At 49.2% G+C, this 5,264-nt stretch overlaps 1 protein-coding gene across 1 annotated transcript in view; it reads left to right on the top strand.

The window, feature by feature from the left end:
• LOC118330697 (sodium channel protein type 4 subunit alpha B-like) overlaps positions 1-5,264 on the top strand; it is a gene marked incomplete in the record, with an annotated part of 19,695 nt that overhangs the window by 12,358 nt on the left and 2,073 nt on the right.

Raw genomic sequence — 5,264 nt, 5'->3', positions numbered from 1 at the left:
TATAATATGACTCCTTTAATATTAGATTTATATATCTATAATTTGTGAATTTTTCCATCAGGACATCAGTGACATCACAGTAAAATCAATGTTTTTTAAGGCTTTTTTGCCTTGAATCAATAGGGGTGACACAACAAAGATCCACAGTCTTACAAAGACAGATGAAGTAGATCATTGAAAGGGTTTGAATTGTAGTTGAGAGCTGAAAGGAGTTCAAACAACCAGAAGAAGAAGTAGACAGAACAGCAGAAAAGTGAAAGCAAAAAAAACATAAAGACAGAAACACTTACCATCAAACCCTTTGTTATGACAAAGAATGAGAAAAAATATGATATATTAATATATTATTATTATATATGAATCATTTCATATATAAAATAATAAGGCTTTAATTTCTAAAACTGTTCTTTGTTACATTATTATTATTATTATTATTAATATTATTTACATACTTTTTTTCTTAATAGATGTTAACGGCCTTCCAGACTCTGTGGGACTGAGCCGGTCCCTCTTTGTCAGAGATTCAAGTTTCTGAGTCCTGACGTACAACCAGATTAGTTCCAGAGTGAGTTTAGTCTAATCTGCATCTGGACAAAAGACACTGCCCGCTTTACAGCCCCCTTACAGCCCCCCTACAGCCCCCCCTACAAACCCCCTACAACCACACTTTTAATCTGTCAGGCTAGTCGTCTAAACAACCCCCCAGTACCCTATTTCTTTAACATGTCCCAAAAATGCTGCTTGTTGTTGCCATGGTGACACATTGTGAGAGAATGCCCCCTCCCCAGCCTGAGCCCCCATACAGTCCTGAGAGTCCCTGTCAGACTGATCCAGATTAGAGTTTAAACTGCTTCACTGTTAAACTACTTCCTGTTTTTCTATTTTGCTAGCATTAGCTGACTCTTTTATCTTTGAACCATTTTCAAATTGTGGTTGTCTTTTAAACATTAGCTTAGCACATAGCATATCTAAAGTTAAATTAATTCAATGTTTTGAACAAGGAGCAACAAAAGGTTATTGATTGTGAAGGAAGTTGTATTGAATGTATCTGAGGTGTTTGGGAGATTTCTTACCGCTAACTTGAATCTTCATGGAGGCCTCCAAAGGTCTGTTGTTGTCCAGGTCCCTGCTGAGCTGCAGCTCCCCGCTGGCCGGATTCAGGATCAGTAAGTTCAGCTTGTTTCCCTCCAAAAAACTGAACCTTAGCCTATCCGTCACATCAGGGTCCCAGGCCGGCACTGACCCAATCGATCCTGCAGGGAAGGTATCAGACTGGTTGGTGACATAGTTGTTGAAAATGATCTCAAAGTCGTGCAGGACAGGAGTGTTGTCGTTAACATCCAGCAGGTGGATGTGGACGGTGGTGCGGCTCACTAACGGAGCTGAAGTGGCCTGGACAATGATGGTGTACTTGGATTTGGATTCATAATCCAAGTCAGTGAGAGCGATGAGGTCCCCGTTGAAGATGTCCAACTGGAAGACTTCCGGGACATTTCCATCCATAATCTGAAACAGGATCTGAGCATTTGTTCCCTCGTCAGGATCCGTAGCGGCGATTCGAGCAATGACCGAACCAACAGGACTGTTCTCCATCACGTAGATGTCCATCTCTTCTTTCTCAAACACTGGAGCATTATCGTTGATGTCCTGGACGGACACCTGGACGTCCACCATCACTCTGAGGGGGGGACTCCTTTATCCATGGCGACCGCTTGGAGTTGGTACACCGCCACATTCTCTCTGTCCAGTTTCCTGGCAGTCCTGATGATGCCAGAGTACGGCTCAATGAAGAAGTCTCCGTCGTCGCCACTGTGGAAGGCGTAGCTGACTCTGCCGTTAGCACCGGAGTCGCGGTCTAAGGCGGAGATCTGCAGCACGCTCGTGTAAACTGGAGAATCTTCAAACACAGAGCCCTGGTAGAAGTCTCTCAGGAACTGTGGAGCGTTATCGTTGCTGTCCTGCACAATGATCTCAACGTACGTGGTGTCAGATTTCTGAGGGACGCCGTGGTCGTGGGCGATGATGGCAAGGGTGTAGGAGGCCTGGTCCTCAAAGTCGATGTCGGTCTGTGTAGTGATGGCACCTGTTCGTGGGTGGATTTTGAACTGCGGCACATTGTCCTCCATGATGTAACTGATGCGAGCATTCTCTCCCGTGTCTTCGTCCGTGGCACTGATGATGACAACAGTGGTACCAACGGGCTGGTCCTCACTCAGCATCACCTGGTAGTTGGTGCTCTGGAACACTGGTCGGTGGGTATTGGCATCGGTGATGTTGACATAAACCTGCACCACATCCTGCCATGTGCCGTCTGATGCCGCCACTGTCAGGACATACTGCCGCTCTTGCTTGTAATCCAGTGACAAGGCCAAGGTGATCAAACCACCAGCGCTCTGACTGGTGATGGAGAACCTGTTCCTGGTGTTTCCGCTGGAGATCTGGTAGGTCACGATGCTGTTGGCATCACGGTCGATGGCGGACAGCAGCAGCACGCTGGTTCCCACAGCGGCATCCTCGTTGATCTTCACATTGTACAGCGTCTGAGTAAATGTGGGGACATTATCATTCACATCGAGGATGGTCACGCTGACAGAGGCAGAGGATGACATGGTGGGAACTCCATGATCCACTGCTTCCACCCCAAATGTGTAAAACTCTTTGGTCTCTCTGTCGAGCTCCACACTGACCGTCACCCACCCAGTGCTGTTGTTGATGGCAAAGGGGAAGCCCAGCGCTGTGTCCGTCAGCCGGTACTCCAGGTGAGAATTGTTACCAGAGTCTGCGTCGATGGCTTGGATGTGGATCACAGAGTGACCGACGACCACACTCTCCAGGACAGATGCCTGGAGCGGTGTGCTGACGAACATAGGGGCGTTGTCGTTCACATCCACCACCTGGATGACTACGAGCCCGGTACTGTTCATGAGTGGAGGGCGGCCTCCATCCTGAGCTTTGACCCGCAGATTGTACTCCCTGATGGTCTCATAGTCCAGAGGGCTGATGAGGTCGATAATGCCGGTCAGGGAGTGGATATAGAATTGGCCCCTGACATTGCCACTGATGATGCTATAGTGGACTCTACTGTTGTCGCCCTCATCCTGGTCTGTGGCTTCCACCTGAGTCATCCTGCTGTTCACCATCATGCTCTCAAACACCTGGACGACGCAGCGTCTATGGATGAACTGCGGGTAGTTGTCGTTCTCGTCCTCCACATTGATGAACACAGTCGCCGTGGTGCTGCGAGGTCCCGGATCTCTGCCCTGGTCACTGGCCTCCACCATCAGCTGGTACTGTGGCACACGTTCCCTGTCAGGCCGCTGTGTAATCCGGACCAGCCCGGTCCTGGGGTTGATTTCGAATGTTCCAGCATTCTCCTCACTTACAATCCTATAGATCATGTTAGCATTGGATGGGGCATCTTCATCCGCAGCCCTGACGGTCAGCACCTCAAAGCCCACCTCCACGTTCTCCCTGAGGCCAACCTGGTACTCGGTCTGCTCGAACACCGGCCCATGGTCGTTGGTGTCGCTAACGGTGATGGTCAGGTATGCAGTGGTCGACCTCCTGGGGGCGCCGTTGTCTGTGGCGATAACCCTGAAGATGTGCGTGTCCTTGACCTCCCGGTCCAGCAGCTGCAGGGTGGAGACGCAGCCAGAGTTCGGGTTGATCTGGAAGTAGTTGTTGGACCGGCTGTCGAACAGAGCCTCCAGGTCGTAGACCACCTGGCCAGCGGCTCCAAGGTCTCTATCCAGAGCTTTCAGGGTGATGACTCGCGTTCCCATCGGCTCGTTTTCGGGTACCGACACCTGATAGTTGGGCAGCTGGAACTGAGGAGCTGAGTTCACCGCTGCACGTCTGCTGCGCTCAGAAAACACCTGAGTGAAGTCAGGAGGGGCGGGTCTGAGCGTCAGGAACACGGGGGTGGGGGTGGAGGTGTCTGCATCCTGCAGTGCACACACCGCGTCCACCTCAGACCTGAAACACTCACTAGAGAGACTATTCTTAACTGCACAGGAGATCTGAAAATGTTTATTTCTGCGCAGGAAACGCGGCAGGTGCGCGTGAACTTTGTTCTGCAGGTTGTCGGTGGAGACGCACGTGCCGGACTGGAGCCTCATGTGAACACTCACCGGGTTAACGGACCGTCCCCCGCGTCGGATCACACAGTCCCGACTGCGGAGGATAAACTCGAGGCGGATCAGGATGGACTCATGTGGTTCAGTCTGTGATCGGACCTGAACATAAACCGGAACAGAGTCTCTGCTCCGGGATGCGCAGTCCGGCTCTCCAGACAGAAACAAGATCCCGGTACGCGTCTGGATGCGGACGAAGCGGCGGACAGAAGCGGGAGTTAAATCCTGGTCAATGTGATAGATCCAACCCGGTCCTACCGAGGCATTGAGCAGCACGAACCCCGACCTGGACCCGGCCTTCAGCCAGACTAGAAACAAACAGAAACAGTAAATCCGTTTCAGAGAGAAATCCATGACTGAGACTCTAAACTGTCCTCATACTATAGCGTGGTGTGAGCTGTTTGTAATGTATAGTTTTAATTACCGCAATAAAAATGGAAATAGTTGATGAATCTATAACGACGCCTTTCTATATAATAAAGTCTCACAATATGTAAGCTACGCATAAGAGAATGCACTAATGACTACCGCATCTGACTAATCCTCATTCGCTCTGAATATCTTTCTTCGACTCTAACTTTCTCATGTTACTCGTGATCTCTGTATGCTCTATCATAGCCCAATGTCATATGTCGTAGCAGTATCAAGAGCTCACGTCTCACTCCGATGGAAGTGTGTTCACTACTGATGTGATGCCTTCTCTCTGAAAATATATTTTTGCACTCTGCTCTGCTCAACGAGTGCTTGCTGCTATACTACGCGGAACTGTGGGTCTCTTAAATGTAAAAGGAGGCGGCGCGGTCTTAGATCGTTGATAAGCTCAGTAAAAAGTTTCTCTGGAATAACTATCATTTAATACCGATTTGACCTTAGTACACCATAAGTATAAACGACAGCCGATGCAGTAGTAACTGGAAATGTGAGAACCCACTAGCTGGAGTTAGTCAACATACAATCAACATTGCATGCATAATTGAATGAGATGATAGGGGATGTTAGCCATGGGTGGAGCGAAATGAGGGGAGAAATGAAAGACGCTGGAATGTGAGCTGCGTTGTGCATACAGTGGATCTACGGCCCCAGGAATAACAGGGGAAGTCATGTCCATGTATGTCACGGAGGTCTCCCTTT

The sequence above is a fragment of the Morone saxatilis genome, unplaced genomic scaffold, assembly GCF_004916995.1.
Source record: "Morone saxatilis isolate NCDOM2014 unplaced genomic scaffold, NCSU_SB_2.0 Contig2, whole genome shotgun sequence".
In the NCBI taxonomy this organism is placed as follows: Eukaryota; Metazoa; Chordata; class Actinopteri; family Moronidae; genus Morone; species Morone saxatilis.
Note: the sequence above shows the minus strand (reverse complement) of the source record. Positions and strands in the feature narration are given on the sequence as shown.